Here is an 18149-nt window from a genome sequence, read left to right on the forward strand (position 1 = left end):
CTGCGCCTTTTTCTCTTGGAAACGGACCACCACTGAGAGAAATTATGACATGTGGGACAAAGAACTCCTGGCCATCAGTGGAGCAGGAAGCTCTCACCACTGTCCTTAAACCCTCTCACTTTGTCTGTGGGACTATCACTAGTCACCTGATGACCACTACCTAGTCCTTGCTTCCAAGTGACTGGTTTGCAGCCCCAATCTGCCAAACTCTAAGAACCACACATGCTTCCCCAGTTTCAAAGTTTCATCTACAACAAGACCTCCTTTATCACAGGGATCATCTCTACATTTCTGAGGGCAGCTCCCAGCTTCATGTGATAAAGCTGTGCCATGACTTGCCCATGGCAGACGTTGTGGCCAATTTAAAACCTGGACCCTGATTACTAGGTACGTCTGGGGCCAACCCTATGAACGGATGTTAAAAGCTATGTTAGGTCATGTGACCTCTGTGCCCATATGAAGAAACTGCAAGCCAAGCCTGTGGGCCTCCTTCAGTCCCTCCCCACACCTCTGCATCCTTGGTCCACACTTCCAAGGGCACTCAGTTATCCTGACCATAGTGAACCTCCTAACCAAGTTGACCCATTTTATTCCCTGCTGCACTGTTCCATCTGCCCATAAAGATGTGCTGCAGGAAGGCTTGCAGCACATCTTTAAGTACCACAGAATGCCAAAATGCATCATTTTGGATCAAGGCCCTTAATTTGTTGCTTGGTTCTGGCAGAAATTTCTCCACCTTCGTGGCACCAAGCCCCTCACCTCAACAGCTTACCATCCACAGGCAGATGGCCATACTGAAAGAGTCAATCAGACCCTGGAGCGGTACCTCCCAGGTTCCTGAATTTCCATTAGGATGATTGGCTTCCACTTCTGTGTTTAGCTGAGTTTGCATACAACAACTCTACCCATGCTTCAATTCAACACACTCCATTTTTCCAAACTTTGGTTTTCATGCTGGATTCCATCCCAGCAGCCATGGAGCTGGCCCGCCATTTCCAGAAAATACCAGTAGGTCAAAGAACACTTATTTGCCTCTAAAGAAACATATAAGCATTACACGGATCAAAAGTGACAAGCTGTCCCAACCTTGCAGTATGGGATAAAATTTCTCTCTCATCAAAACCTGGGAACAGACCATGCTTCAGCTAAGCTTGACCACTACTACCTTGGTTCTTTTTGGATCATGGAACAAATAAACCCTGTGGCCTTTAAGCTTCAACTCCAAGAATCCCTCAAGATTCATGTCTTTCATGTTTCTCTCCTCAAACTGTTCAGCAACAAGTCTTTACCTGACTGGTAGACCCCCCCCCTCCATCCCTAGTAATTGCCTATGGGCAGGAGGAATATGAAGCCCATCAGGTCCTCGACTCCTGATGTGTCAGAGGAAAACTCCAGTATCTGACAGACTGGAATGGGTATGGGCCAGAAGAGAAGCCCTGGGAACCAGAAGAAAATGTTCACATTCCCGATCTCCTGTGGCAATTTCACCAAAGGTATCTTGGCAAGCCAGGGCTGAGGGGCCCTAGGAGGAGCCCTCAGGAAAGGGGTACTATCAGGAAAACAGCTGCCTCAGGGCTTGGTTGCCTAGCAACCCAAGGAGCTCAGCTGGGCCTGATAAACCATCACTAAGTGATATGCTCCCTGATTTGTTGGCTTTTTTGACCAATCACCATTTAAGTCTGTAGCAACAGCAGCACAGTGGTTGCTCAATGTGTTTCACACCCACAGCTGTGCCATACCTGCTTCCTGTCCATCCCTTGCCTGCTCCATGCCAGCCCAAGTCCCTGTCAGCCTCTGAATTCCTGATTCTGACCATTGGAATGTCTCCTGACCATGTGTAACGATGCTGGTTCTGGTGGGACCCAACTGAGAGTGCCAATTTAGGACAAATTGCTTAAAGCAGTGCAGTTACAGCCCAAGGCTGGGGTTTTTCCACCTCTAAGGCAAACCAAACCAGCCAGACAGAGAGGACTTTGGTTTGCCCCACTAGCTAACCACAAGTCACACAAGCAATTCCCTTAGACACTCCAGTTTCCCAGTATCACCAGTAAGATGCAATACAGGCATAATACAGTATTTGCTTCTTTTTTTGTCTCTGCTGCTGCCTGATTGGTTTCCAGTTCCCCATGGGGTCCGGTAGACTGGTCATTCCGTAACTCTGGTATTCGTATCTTTGAGATTCTACTGTATCCACATTTGATATATGCCCCATGCCTCAGTTACTTCCCTTATTAACTGAGAAAAAGTAAATATCTCTTCTCTAGACCTTATAAAAGGATATTGGCAAATCTCATCAGAAGTGGTATCTAAAAAGAAAACAGCAGCTCAGACATCATGAGGCTTGTCCTGATTGAAAGCCTTTTGGTCTTCATGGAATCACAGTAACATTTCATTGCCTGATAGACTCACTGTCCCTACAGTCTTCTGACCATAGTACAGTCTATCTGGATGAGGTCTGCATGCCTGTTTGAACAGCATTTTGGAAGTGCCATGAGCATAGACTGAAAGCAGTTAATCTCCAGTTTACATAGAAAAATGATCAAAATGTTTTATTTGAAAAAGTTTGAGGAAGCTTCACATTTGAAAAACGAGTGTTTCTAAACAGCGAGTATTTCTGTAGGCTAGATTTCCTCAGAGGATTTGGATAAAATAAATTATCTAGACTTACTAAATTTCCTTTCCTTATAGACAGGTATTCAGATGTATTGTCAAATATACCCAACCTCAGCAAAGTAAATAAATCCTAGAAGTAAGCTATCAACACACTTAGTTAAGCTATTAAAAATACTGTGCCACAATGACACACATTGATGCTCTAATGTTACAGTAGGGCCTAATCCTGCAACCATTTTCTACTTATGTTACCTCAGTGGGTCTGTTCATATGAGCATAAGGGACATGTTATTCTACTGCTTGAGAATAGAAAGCTGGTGTGTGTGTGTTAAATATATTAAAAGTTTACACAAAGTTGTTTTAACTTGTAACATTATATAACAGTATTTCAATCTTCTAGAATTCAAGAGTCTACAATTCAGAGTAGTTAGTTAATTATGCTATTATTGTTAATGTTTCTCAGTTGGGTTATAAATATATAGCTCTGGGATCAGGACAATGATCTAACTTTACCATACAATAAATCAGAATTTGAGACTCAAACTACATCCTTTGTTTTTGGGCTCACAGGATCAGCATACTGTGGAAGTGTGATGGCCACCACTTGGAAAGGAGGATGGTATGCATGTATTCATATATGCACAGAAGTAGGTGTATATTTATGTATACAATACATCCCTCATCAATGTTTTATCAGAATTAAAAAATAGTAATACAGATCCCCTATATGTTACAGATAATCTATTTTTACATGGATTTAAAAGGCCAAACTTATCACTCCATAGTAAGTCTCTTCTCGTTCTTCTGAAATTGGTTGGGTTTTTATTCACTTAGTGCTTTCTCTCTATAAATACACATCATGTTGATTGCCAAACAACTGTCCCAACAGCACTATGCGTTTGTGTTCTACAATTGTAGTGTACCCACTTTCTACATGTTTTTCATTAGAAAAACCTTAAAAAACGGCATAAAAAACTAAACTTGATATTAAAATGTTTTTAGGGTTCAGAGTAGCAGCCGTGTTAGTCTGTATCCGCAAAAAGAACAGGAGTACTTGTGGCACCTTAGAGACTAACAAATTTATTAGAGCATAAGCTTTCGTGGACTACAGCCTAATAAATTTGTTAGTCTCTAAGGTGCCACAAATACTCCTGTTCTTTTTGCCAAAAAATAAAATGTGCATTAAGACCGTGGATTAGAAACGAACCCCCCAACATATTCAAAACATTTTAAAAATGTTACTTGCCTTCAAGAAAGCCTTCCTGAGCTTAATGTGACTTGATTGCCTTTATATGTTATTATACATTTGCTGGGTGAGTTCTCTAGTCTGTGGTATACAGGAGGTCAGAGTAGATGATCATAAATCACAATGGTTACTTCTTAAAGTCTAGGCACTTGTTATGGAAAGAATCCTTGATTGGGAGGCAGGAACTCCTGACTTCTGATTCCAGCTCTGCCACTGTGGGCCAACCACTTCATTTTTTTGGCCTCTAAAGGGGTTGAGTCAATGTTTAGAAGACATTATTCAGCTGAAATAACTTCTCCCAGTGGTGCAGTTAAGACACCATTTTCTTTCTGGGAGAAAGAATGGAAGGATACAAGTTTTTAAACATCTTTTTAAAGGGATGTTATGGCTGATGCTGTTAACTGTATAAAAGGTGAACATCTGAGACTTACTCCCTAGAAAAAACAGCCTGCCTTAATTTTCCCAGTTGGGTGATCAATAAGTCCACTGTGGCTTTTAGGTATCAAACAACACTCTCCCCCCTTCTTGAGAAGCTGAATTTATCAGCAGGAAGTTCAAACACATGAAAGACCTTCACCCAGGCTTCTAAACAAAGAGACAGATTCCATCTGAGTTTGTCAGTCTCACTTGCAGGCCCACTAGGCACTCCTGACCTTGATTCCTTCTCTGGAGTCAGGACCTTCCTGCCAACCGTAGCTCTTCTCCTGGTGTCACAGGCTGAGCATCCTGCAGTTAATCTGGGTGGTCCCTCCCAGAGTTCCACTCTATTCCCTTCACACTCCTTTCCCCCATGAGCCTCCTCTCTCTAGAACCACTCAGCTTCAGCTAGGTCTGGGAGCCTTTTATCAGGTCCAGGTGCTCATTAGCCAATTAACTGCAACCCAGTCACCTAAGCAGTTCATTACTTGCAGGTGGGCTGATATGGGCTCATTCTCCTTAAAGTAGTTTGTCATGGGTCAATTGAGCCAGCCACCTGTGACATAGTGTTTTTTAAGCCTACAAATTAAAGACTAGCATTTTAGAAAAATAGAATATTTCCCTAGTTTTCAATGTGTTCGGAGAGCCCCATCAGATCAATAGGTCAATCCCGTGTGCTCTAGGTGTGAGGTACAAATGTTGAATGTGGTATATGACAGAAGGCTATCTATGCAGGTTTTTATAAACAGCCATGTTTTCCTGTAGTCAAATCATGTCAATTGGAGAAAAGGCTGGGATGAATTGAATGGAAAAATTGACTAAAATTTCTGAGCTACTGGGATCTCATAGAGATACCCCCCCCCCCAAACACCTGCTCTTTAAATGAACAGTTAAAAATAGGACTCTCGCTCACTACAAATATAAAAGTGAAATATACAATTTATTTTTTATAAAAATATAAAATATAAAAGCTCATATGTTCAAGTTCTGACTTGGGCTAGTTGGGACAATTTTTACTCTTTGCTCATTTCTATCTTTGCTCTGCTTCTGTATACCTTTCTACTCTTGATAAGCAACAACAAAACAGGCCAACAAAAAGGTAGTCTGTCTTTCCGCACCAAGTACAAATATGCTTTCTGAGATATGATATTAGCCTGGTTGTCAACAACACAGTAACTCCAAAGCTGGGATGAAATAGATTCTCTCTGTAGTCATCTCACTTGGGAAAGAAACTAAGACCCGCAGATAGCCATGGCACTGACAACCTAAAAGAAAGGTGGAAGAGACCCATAACTGCCTACTGGAGAGTGGGTCTGATCCAATCTGGCAATTCCTATGTTCCTATCAAAATGAATCAATTTCTTTTCCTTCCTCTATATTTCTTTGTGGTTTCCTTGTTGTCTGTGTGTCCCTCTGTAATCTGCAGTACTGGTCTTTGTGAATATATGAAATATTAGTAAGATAGGACCATGGCACCAGTATGTTCCTAATGGAAAATGTGACCCTGAGTCCTACGAATGCAAGTGAATAAAGGAACACTTGAATGATTTTCTGAGGTGGCTCTGTGTTATACCAGGGTAGCCAAATCCTTTCACAGGGAAAGGATCAAATGAAAGATGCAAAAATGCTGAAAAAGAAACCCTCGTGTTACATTTATACAGGAAATAATTGAGTATTTCCAGCTATGCATTGAAATCAATGAGATTACTCACCTGCTTAAAGCCATGCACAGTGAGGGAAGCAGCAGGAGCATTGTGTGATAACTAGGAAGAAAGAGGGAAAAAGAGGCAGAAGTGGAAGCAGACGGAGAGGCAGCAATAGCAGGAGTGAGAAGCCCGTACAAGGCTTCGATCCAAAGTTCAGATCCATGCACTGTAAAATGTAAGAAATAAGTTAATTTTGAATTATGGGACTGTAATTCCATCTCAGTATTGTAGTAACTACATAAGGCCATTTGAGCTTTGTTTTTATAGTTTATGGTATCACCACAAACCCCTGGTGGATTTATAGCCCTGGCATTGAAAAGTAGGTTGTTTATTGTTATACAATACGTCACAAGAGATATTGATAACAGTCACCTATTGTACAGCACCATGTTCCCCATGCTGTTGTATTCGTCTCTGGAAAATCAAAGTTATACTTTGAGACCTGGCAACCACAGAACTGTATGCGTTCTGCCTGTGACTCTTTGTCCCATTAAGGGTGTGTCTTTAATTTAGCAGTGATCTGCCCAGACACAGAAAGGCATGTTGATTTCACATCATTACGTGACAAGCAACCTTCTAGTTCCAAATTTTCACATTTCCTTTTCTCTTTTTTTTACCCCTTGCAGTATGCTAATTTCTCATCTTAGTCTTATCCCACCAGCTCCCTGATACAATCTATCAACCTAATACAAAGCCAAGTCTCCTAAAGCAAAAGTGAAACAAAAAAAGACACATTCATGGCCACAGTCACTAGCATATAAAAAGCTATGCAAACTGCTAGCAGTGAACAATTCATTCATCACATTTAGTCCCTTTTTTATATTCTCAAATTATTTTCAGAAATATTTTGTTTTTTACAAATTTATTTATTTGAAATGATTGAACAATTGGATTATGAGAACATATTTGACCCTATAGATTGTTTGTGAACTATCCACCTTGACCAATGCTTTGAGTATTCATTATCCATAATTTCCTAGTTGTGCTGTGTGATTAGTAAATGAAGTTACATGATATTGTGTCTGCTCTTGGACCGAATGTCTCCAAAACACAAGAAGCTTCTAAACTAAGGATATGTGGTTAAAGCACTTGATTGGTAGAGCCTTCATCCGCATCTGATCCACGATCTGCAAAAATGGTCCACGGATATCCGTGGATATAAAGGGGATATCTGTGGATTTGCAGGACTCTATTGATTGGGTCACAGTTGAATTGGGTTCACTTCCTGCTTATGCCAGAGACTTCTGGTGTGGTCTTGGTCAAATTATTTAATCTCTCTTTCTGTGCCTCAAATCTCCGTTGCAAAGCAAGATTTTCCTACTTCACAGAGGTGCTGTGAAGGTAAATCCTATAGTGTGTATGAGGTGTTCAGACATTACAATGATGTGCGACATAGAAAATACCTTAAAAACAAAGTCACACAAACACTTCTGATGCCAAAACATGCGTGAATATGTATTCACACAATGCTTTCTTTCTGCAAACATTCTTGGAAACAAATATTTGCTCATACAAGTATTTAGAGAAAGCAAACAGAATGGGTCATGTATATCAGCAAAGTGAAACCGCATTCTGGTTCCAATTGGTTAATGTGCAGAATCCACTCAACTTTAATTCAAATCCTGGAAGTTTCAGAGCATCAGACAGCGCTTTAAAGGGATACTGTCAGTTTGAAATTTTTGAAAATGTCTCATCTGAAGAAGCATGGCTTCTTGGGTCTGGCTCTGCTCCTGTCCCAACTCCTGTGGAGAGGGAGGGCTTCCTCCGTCTCCTGCTAACGTCTCTCATTCTAGCTCTTTCTATTGAGAGGTGGGATGTTCCTCCAACCACCACTCTCTTGTGGCTTGGATCTTTTCTCCCAACCATTCATTGATTTCAAGGCCAGAAGGAACCATTGTGATCATCTAATCTGATCATCTCTGTAATACAGGCTATAAAACTTCCCCAAAATAATTCCTAGAGCACATCTTTTAGAAAAACATCCAACCTTTACTTAAAAATTCAGCGATGGAGATTCCACCGCAAACTTTGGTAAATTATTCCAATGGTTAACTACTCTCACCGTTAAAAATGTTCACCGGTGTCTGATAGAGGGTTTTTTGTCTTGAATTCACCTGTGGGCCCACAGAGGGATCTGGAGGTAGATGCTTGCCCCCACTGCTATCAGGTGCTCCTTGGCTCATGCAGGGTTGTTCAGTGTTTCAGATAGTGGTGGTTGTTTTGTTCCTGGTGCTAACATTCTGGATTCGAAGAAAGATTGATTGGTTTCAAAGCCTGCACATTTGCAGACCATGGGTACTTCCCCACGGAATCCACATGAGGTCTGGTCTATAACGAGGCAGAATCAGGGGTGAAAACTGAGAGTGCCAGTTAGAAGATTATTGCTCAGTCTCATTCAAGAGCCTTGAGCAGGGCCAGTGTCTCCATTTAGGTGACCTAGGCAGTCGCCTAGGGCACCAGGATTTGGGGGGGGGGGCGGCATTTTGCCGCCCTTGACGGCGGGGGGTCTTTCCGTGCTCCGGGTCTACGGTGGCAATTCTGCGGTGGGTCCTTCACTCGCTTCGGGACCTGCCGCCGAAGTGCCCCGAAGACCGAGAGCGCGGAAGGACCCCCCTGCCGCAGAATTGCCAACGACGACTGGGAGTGCGGAAGGACCCCCGCCTAGGGCGCCAAAAACCCTGGCGCCGCTCCTGGCCTTGAGGCTTATGCTGGGCCTCACTAGTAACCCACTGAACTTGTGGTGTGTGTGTATGTGCAGATCTCAATATTAAAGATATATGATCTGCAACGAGGGGAGTATTACCCCCGAATTTGACATTCCTGCCTGTACCCTAGAACTTAACAGTACTGCAGTCAGCCATTTTGTAAGTTCAGCCACTGCTGGCTGAAAACCAAACATCCCATAGCTAGGAATAATCTTAGGCCTTGGTGAGACAAGATCAGAGAGCTGCATACTTGCAGTTTGTTAGTGACAATGGGAGGATGGAACAGAAAGTTATGGAAGAGAGTGAGTGAATGGCACCCTTGGTTTTAGGTGCCACTGACATATTGTTGTTAGGGCTAGAAATACTAGAAATGTTTGAGGTAATGAGTAGTTTGTTGAAAATAGGAGAATTGGTGACCCAGTAGAGGTTATTTTGCTGACCCACTAGGAATCATCATAGGTTATGTGCTCTGTTAGAGTTAACTATAAAAGATTAGGTAAAAGTAAATACTTCAGAGCAGTCTGAGGGAGCTTTTCTTCAGGCAAGGAGCAGACATCTAAACTCCTCATCATCTGGATGGAAAGAGGACCTCTGGATGTCCAGCTGGTGATCACTCAAAACCATCTCAGACTGTGGATAACTACAGATGGGATGTCCTAAATCTAGTGTGTGTGTGTGTGTGTGTGTGTGTGTGTGTGTGTGTGTGCTTAATGTCTAATAAGTAGTAGTTTTAGATAAGAGCATGCTTGCTTGCATCAATATTTTTCAGCTGGAAATGCTGTGTTCCCATTGATTTATTCCTGACTCTGCCAGGAGAGAAACAGTTAAGTTACCACTGCTTTGGGTTCTGAGAAACCCCAGGTAACACCCCTCACCAAACTCTTGTTTTTCCTTGCCCCATCAGGAGTCTTCCTTGTCCCTTCCACCAGACTCCTGCTGGTCCTGTGTCTGGGGATTTCCTTGGATACCCCTGAAGCTCCTGTTGCTTCTCAGTCCTATGCTGAGGACCAGGGAAGAAATACACCTCTCCAACCCCAAACTCAGACACAACAGCAGCTCTGCTGTTGTCATCGGTAAACACATTTTTAGAAAGGCTTAAGGAATAGTGTGCATATAATTCCCTTTAGAAGAATGCATGAGAGTGATGTGATCATACTAGTGCAGGACACAGGACATGCAACTGATCATCCACAAACTAGTGACACTAACTGTACATAAAGTGCTGTGAAATGCACACAATAAACAAACTAAAATGTAGAGAAAAATAATAATCTCTAACTTCCTTCAGTTTTAGTAATGTTAGGTGTTACTTATACCAAAACTACAGTGGTACAAAGTTATCTGACGGGAATGTGATATCAGGGAGATGATGAGTCCTTAAGAAGTTACTGATACTTCCTGTACTTCTGCCTTGGGGATATTTGCAAATCATCACAATGTCATGATAATCATATTCACAACATACAAACAGAGAAGTTAGATAAAGACATAAAATACTCCTTTAGGAAGGTTGTAATGCAACACCTACTTTATTTCTTAAAATCCAGAACTTTAACACACAGTAATCAAAACCAGAGAGAGAAAAAGCAGGCTGCTCCCTAAGACAGAGAAGCACAACTCTCCCAACTTAGCTCTTGGCTGGGTCTTTCCAGACTCACTGTGATCATATGACAGGTTTCAGAGTAGCAGCCGTGTTAGTCTGTATCCGCAAAAAGAACAGGAGTACTTGTGGCACCTTAGAGACTAACAAATTTATTAGAGCATAAGCTTTCGTGGACTACAGCCCACTTCTTCGGATGCATATTAGCTTATGCTCTAATAAATTTGTTAGTCTCTAAGGTGCCACAAGTACTCCTGTTCTTTTTGTGATCATATGCTTTCCTACAGAGCCCCTGAGCCTGCAATCTGGACCAGGAAACCCCAAACAATTTAAAATGACAACCTACAATTCCAACACAGTTTTCAAATACACCACAGTGACTGCCAGTGAACACAACTGACAGGCCTTTTCTCCTTGTCCACTTAATTGTTACAAAACAAGAACTAAAGAACTTGTATTAGGTGCTCTGCATGTAGACAAGAACAATGCACACAAAGGCTGGGGAAGGTCCTGCTCACATTTGACAGTAGCACAAGAGACAGTTTGATATCTGGGGAGGAGATGTAGGAGAAGGATGGGGACAGTGAAGAAGAATACAAGGAGGACCTCATAGAATGTTAATTTAACAATGCAGTGTTCTCCCCTCCTTGCCCTAGTTATGCAGAAACTGACTGATAACTATCCTTCACTGATCTTATGCTACTGCTTAGTATTTGGAAGCCATGACTGTGGCTGGTGCAATTGAGTTAAATTATTCATGAGTGGGGGGAGGGAGGGAATCACAAACTTCAGCTTATGACCAACACTCCTTGCCCTATGAGGTGGTGGGGGAGGACATGGAACTCCACAATACTTGGCAGCTGTATTTGGGACAAGAGTTCAAGCGGATTTGGGGAGTGTGACTCCATCAAATCAGGTCACTGATGGGTAACAAGGTCATAATGTGGTATTTTTAAAGCATCTTTAAAAATTAAATTTTAAAATAAGGTACTGGGGGATGGGCATGCTTATCAATCAAGCACTTTTCTATGCTTTGCTTTAAGTAGTAATTTTATACACATGCTTTATAAGTAAAATATCTAAAACTATCATTTAAAGTCAGTCATAATGCTTCATTTGTGTGTGAGAGATACTGCAAACATTTTATATGCAAATAGAAAGAAAAGGAAAAACATCTCTTATGGACTTGCCCAGCAGCCTCTCAATTTAACCACAGGAGGGCATGAGATATTTATTTAAGAGAAATTTTGACTGGAAATTATACAAGGGTAGTAAGCCTTATTGCTAAATAGGGATCTGAATAGCCACCTGTTCTTTAGCCCCTTGCTGTCAAACAAGAATACTTGGCTAAAAATATTTAAAAATTAGACTTGTCTGAAATAAGTCTAAAATTCAATACACTGTGGTGCTAATACAGTTGGACTGGGAAGAATATCAAACAGTTTTTTAAAATGCTGATTAATTAACCTAAATTCCAGGTCTATATTTTTCTGACACTATTTTGAAATACAGTGGTTCTGTAAATAAAATCTTAAATCCTATATATAACCCAGTACATCTGACTTTTAGATAACCTGTACATTTTCATATATTTGAATTGAATGGTACAAACTCTTTTTTTTTTTTTTTTTTTGATACACCAGTATAAATCTGGAGTAAGTCCACTGAGTTCTTAGTTATTCTGGATTTACTGTGGTATAACAGCCAATTCTGCCCTCACATGATATGTATTTATTTGCTATTATCTATTGTTTTAATTGCTGTGGAAGGATTTTTTAAAGGAGAGTTTTTCGTTCACTAGTTGCTTAGGAACTAATTCTATCTCCTTTACTCTCGGTACAATACTGGATTCATTTAGACCCCAGCCCTGCAAAGCATGTAAGTACTTGAGCAATTTTGTTGTCATCACTTAAGCATGTGCTTAAAATTAAGTATGGGCTTAAATGGATTGGGACATACAGTACCTCTCAACATGAGGAAGGTGGCAGGATGAAGCTCTTAATTAGTTTACAAATATAATTCAACATGCAGTGCAATTCTTTGCATTGAAAAAAGTGCATGTGGACAAGTCTCTCTTGACACAGAGGGGACTAAACCTATTTATCTACTTCAGTTTCCAAAGGGGGTGGAAGTGGGGCTGATTGCTGTTGTTTTTCTCTCCTAAATTTGTGAATTTCATTTGTTAAGTTAACTGATTTGTATCAGAATATTTGTACCAATATTTCAAAGTCTGTTTGTCTATGCACTTTTTTACTTAGAAGACAAATCAGTAAATTTTGTTGTTAGTAAAGATGAGATATTTTTACTCCTGGTTTATTCAATTTGAAATAAAACCGAATGCTTAAACAACACCAAAGTATCATTAACAAAAAGTGGAAGTTTGTGTAATTTTTAAATTACAGGCTATGCCTGTACGGTAAAATTCTGATCCAGAGCCTAACACCCATAAAGTGCAGAAGAGTTTGAATCCAGGATTGTGGTTTAAACCTTTATTAATGGTCCATTATGGAGTTTCTTGCACCCTGCTTTGAAGCATATGGCCAGTATATGGGCCCCCCACTACAGAAAGGATGTGGACAAATTGGAGAGAGTCCAGTGGAGGGCAACTAAAATGATTAGAGGGCTGGGGCACATGACTTACAAGGAGAGGCTGAGGGAACTGGGCTTGTTTAGTCTGCAGAAGAGAAGAATGAGGGGGGATTTGAAAGCAGCCTTCAACTACCTGAAGGGGGGTTCCAAAGAGGATGGAGCTCGACTGTTCTCAGTGGTGGCAGATGACAGAACAAGGAGCAATGGTCTCAAGTTGCAGTGGGGGAGATCTAGGTTCGATATTAGGAAACACTATTTCACTAGGAGGGTGGTGAAGCACTGGAATGGGTTACCGAGGGAGGTGTTGGAATCTTCATCCTTAGAGGTTTTTAAGGCCTGGCTTGACAAAGCCCTGGCTGGGATGATTTAGTTGGGGTTGGTTCTGCTTTGAGCAGGGGGTTGGACTGGATGACCTCCTGAGGTCTCTTCCAACTCTAATATTCTACGATTCTATGATTCTATCAGAGTCAGGTGACTGCACTACTATATGAACTATAGGTGTGATCCAGTATGGCAGTTCCTATGTTTCTGAGTGAGAAGGGCCAACTGCATTCAAGTCTGAATTTCAATCCAAACTTCACCAAAATCCAGAATTGTTTGGTTCCAGAGTTTTGGTTCAGGCTCATCCCTGATGAAAATCTATTACTGCAGGAAATCAACATGGTAGCCAGGGCGATAGCAGAAAGAGACAGCCACTTGCACAAAATTGTTTTTAAACATGACACAGTCAATACAGTAGAAGGCATGACTGGACTAATAAACTGCAGTTGCCACATATTTTTTTCTATGCTTTGAAACCCTATTATTTCAGTGCCCAGTATTAGATTGGTTAATTGGTTAATAATAAAATCACACAGTGTTTTAATATCATGTGCTGCAAAGAGCCGCAGGAGACACATTAAAGAGCCACTTGCAGCTCTCAAGCCTCAGTCTGAGAATCGCTGATTTAAACAGTGTTCTACTGAAAGTTTGAATGAAGGAATAATCTTTCAAAAACAAAAAATCCTGTGCATTAAATACATAAATGCCTGAAGGTTGATGATCAACCTGCAAAACAAAGAAACACAAATAAATTCCCCTCTGCACTAAGTTTGAAAATTGAAATGAAATGACTGTTAAAAAAAGGAATAACCCAATCCTTCAGTCTTGCTCAGGCAAAATTCCCACTGACAACAGGATTGCAGGATCTGGGTCCAAGTTCTTGATTGTGGGTAAATCTGGCCACATCTCGTTCATATTCGCTAACATGTCTATCCCTTGTTGGCAATGAAACATTTGTAGGTACTAATTAAAAAAGCTATTATCCCATTTACATTGTCTGTGAAACTGACAGTGCAATGAATACAATGTAGGATACTGTTTGCCTGTAAGCTTTTCTGATCCACTAATGAATCAAATATATTTGAATTTAGAACTCTCATAACTTTTTATGGAACACTATTAAACCAATTTGGTTGATAACCACTGTAACCTTTGTAATATACTGCAGCAGCAATGAGATTATTATTCCCGGATGTGGTTTCCTGTACCATGAGCTGTATGCGGATCTCCTGAAGTCCTTGCATGAAGGAAAATTTAAAAAAAAAGATTTTTTAAAAGGTTGCTTGTTCTTAAATAGAGATCTGATTAGTAAGAATGATTTAATATCTCCCTGCCTTAGAAGCAATGGAAATTTGGGACAGGATCAAACATTCCCTCCAAGTTGGCTACAACCTTCCTTGCTTAATATTGTTTTTAAATGAAACATCTGACACATTTTCCAGCAGGGATGTTATTTTGCTCCTCATGCTGAAATGTTTCAAAATTCACTGAAAAACAGACTGAATGGAAGAATTTTTCCCCCCATAGACATCTGGAGCTTTCTTTCAAAGCTGATGTGATCTTTCATCTGGACAAGAAAGGCTTTGATCCAAACTCTAAGATCCCCTATCTCCCAGTTAATTGGTGTTAGTGAGGTAGGTTTGACAGCCTCTGACACCAGTCTCTGGAATGCCTTACTCTATTAAGACCTGTCGGTTGTGACTCAGTCAACTCAAAGACATCAGCATTCTCTCATTTGACTTCTGCCCCTCTGGGGAGGGCTACAGGTTTTACCTGCTTTCATTGTTTTTTCTCTTAAAACCATTCAATGTCAAGAACTAAATACATTTTTGAAACCAAGCACAAGGCACTTAGAGGCACATGTGATGAGCGATGTTTTTAACAAATTCTCCCAGTTAATAAGCAGGAGAAATAGCATAAGAGAGAGGGAGGTGGAGATAAAATCCAAGCATCCATTTCTTTAGGATCTTACAATTCCGATGTGTTCACGTGTATTTTTCTGCAGTATGTTTATTGAAGGACAACCAACAAAAGTGTTTTTGGTGGGGAAATATGCACTGATGATTTCCTGTATGAGTTATAGTGTAAATCATTCAAAAGCATCATTCACTCTTTGATGTGTTATACTAAAATAGGGTTAGAGAATTTAAGGCAGGATTGTGACCAGTCCTTATGATGCAACACAGGGGAGTAAAGGGAACATGGGCTATTTGCATTGTGGGCACTAGTATCTCCACAGGACAGCTATTCCTGAGCAGATAGGATTGGAGTGACTGTGGTTCTGTCCCACCCAGTCCATGGATCAGTAGAGATGGGCTGGCCTGGAGGGGGAAGTAATCTGTTCCTGGTATAGGCTTATAACAGATTACTTTCCCTCTAGAGCCAGGGAAGAACCAGGGAATGCATTGCGACACAATGCTGTGGCAGCACAGCCACATGCCACCCCTCACTAGGGACAGACTACAATGTCACCATCTAGTCTTTAGATTGCAATGTGTTTTGAAGATGAGTAGTGCAACTCATAGCTTCTCATCAGGGCGGGTGCAAGGATGTTTCACACCCTAGGCGAAACTTCCACCTTGCGCCCCCGCCCTCCCCGAGCCCTGTGGCAGCTCTCCGCCACCCCCACCACCCTAAGGCGCCCCCCCCACAGCAGCTCCCCCTGGCCCGAGGAGCCGTGGGGCAGCTCCCCGCCCCAGCTCATCTCTGCTCCGCCTCCTCCCTGAGCACGCCGTCGTCGCTCCACTTCTCCCGCCTCCCAGGCTTGCGGCGCCAATCAGCTGTTTGGCCCCGCAAGCCTGGGAGGGAGAGAAGCAGAGCGGGATGGCGTGCTCAGGGGAGGAGGCGGAGCAGAGGTGAGCTGGGGTGGGGAGTTCCCCTGCGTGCCGCCCCACTCTTACTTGCTGCAGGCGGCCCTCCCCGCACCCCCCTGCCCCAGCTCCCTCTGCCTAAATGCCAACGACGACCAGGGCGGCCGAAGATCCGGCTGCCACGGTCACTGCCGAAGGACCCAAAATGCTGCCCCCCAAATGCTAGCGCCCTAGGCGACCACCTAGGTTGCCTAATGGGTTGCACCGGCCCTGCCTCTCATTTCCAGAGACACAGGGCCTAATTTCCCAAGTGCCTCGCCCCCTTTTCTGGGAGTATGTACAGTTCTCAAGCTCCTGCACCTACATCTACACCTACATCTTCATGCACAGGTGTACGACTCCATCCACTGCATGTGGTTTTAGGGCTGTCTCCTGTGAGATGCCAAGTGCCCCCAGACTATGTGGGAACCATTTGGAGATTGTTGTTTTGTCTCACTGAGATACTGTCTGGAGAGCCACATCATCTTCCTGAGGGTCTCTAGGAGAAAACAATTGGAGAATCCTTCAACATAAGTTAGTACCAAAACCAGTGAGATGCTCCCTTTTAAATGTCAGATATCAGGCAATACTGAGCAGTCCCAGTATCAATTCAGTTCCCTATAGTCACATCCCAATACTAAAAGCTCCTGGATGGACTCTAACGCTGAAGAGGGCACCGGCTCCGTAACATGTTGCCTCAACATTACAATTTATGGAAAAGATATAAGATCTGTGAGATGTGTTGTGTGCTAAGCTGGGGAAAGAGATTATTGATTATTATTAGTCCTGATATCCAGGAGTGTACATTTGAACTGCAAGGTTGAAAATATCATGGATGCAGAGATTCCTGGTCCAACAGAGTTAAAGAATGTACAACGAAACCATTGTTGGTTTGTACTGCTTAGAAAGTATGTCCAGCTGTACATTACCCTGCAACTGTGATTGATCTGGAGAGTTAGAGGTTTAATATTGATTAGAAATTGATATACCACTGCCACTTACATGTCAGTCTTTCTCAGAAAGTGCAGCCCATCTTTGTACTTTATAGCAAAGATCACAGAGTTCACTGAAGTACTCAATACTGGGTTCTCTGTATCAGTTTCCTACACCTGAGTTGCGGCACTTACAGCAAAAGCATATTAAAATGCAATGGCTTTGAAAGGCAGCTTCAGTGCATGTGTGGTTGGGAAGTGTAAGGTTTGACAAAGTAAGGATGAATCTTTGGTGATAAAAGGTGGAAACAAATTGAAAGCAGGATGAAAAATCTATTTTACAAGCAGAAAATGTAGCATAAGTAGGTGAGCCAGGAAGTACGTAGATGCATTACCTTACTGACAATTGTTTCTGATGATTAGGACTGAAAAAAAAAAGTTTGAAAATGCCAATCCTCCACTTGGCTAAGAATAAACAGACATTCAGGGCCCAGACCTGCTCTCCTTGAAGTCAGTATCTCAGTCTCCAGTATCCCAGTTCCATAGACAGTGGGACTGTGTTGATTCCCCACAGTGTTACTCCAGTTTTGCAGCAGTGTGACTCTGTTGAGTTATGCAGCGAATCAGGTCCAGCACTGCTCTAGAAAAAAATAAATCAGCAATAGTTCAATGGCTTATGCAGACATTTAATGGCTATTATTGGTGCCCAGGCCTCTATTTGTTAGTTTTTGTATCATGAATGAAATACTGACTTTTTTATTTTGGTGCTATGCAGTCCCCCGCCCCTCCCAGCCAATATATTCTTTAGGGAAAGGATTTTATTTAAATATGGCAAATGAAAATACCAGAATCAAATGGAAACCTGTTTTCCACATCACTAGAGGAAAACAGGGTAGGGAGGTCAGTTGTTAAGTTATATACATTAGCTCAAAATGCTCTACATGAGCTCAGGCTATTTCACATGTTTAAGCACTGAGCGCTGAGTCACAGTGACTTTGATGGAATAACCAGGCTTTATGCATTAGACTTGAAAGGCATTTGAATAAATTCCAGGTCAGTGTTTTAGGTCTGGCATTTCCAAGATTTACCCCTTGCTTGCTTCCTTTCAAGAGAATTGCAACGGCTTTCCCTGGCTTCTCAAACATTCCCAGAGAAATACCTCTGAAAAAGA

The sequence above is a fragment of the Chrysemys picta genome, chromosome 2 (assembly GCF_011386835.1).
Source record: "Chrysemys picta bellii isolate R12L10 chromosome 2, ASM1138683v2, whole genome shotgun sequence".
In the NCBI taxonomy this organism is placed as follows: Eukaryota; Metazoa; Chordata; order Testudines; family Emydidae; genus Chrysemys; species Chrysemys picta.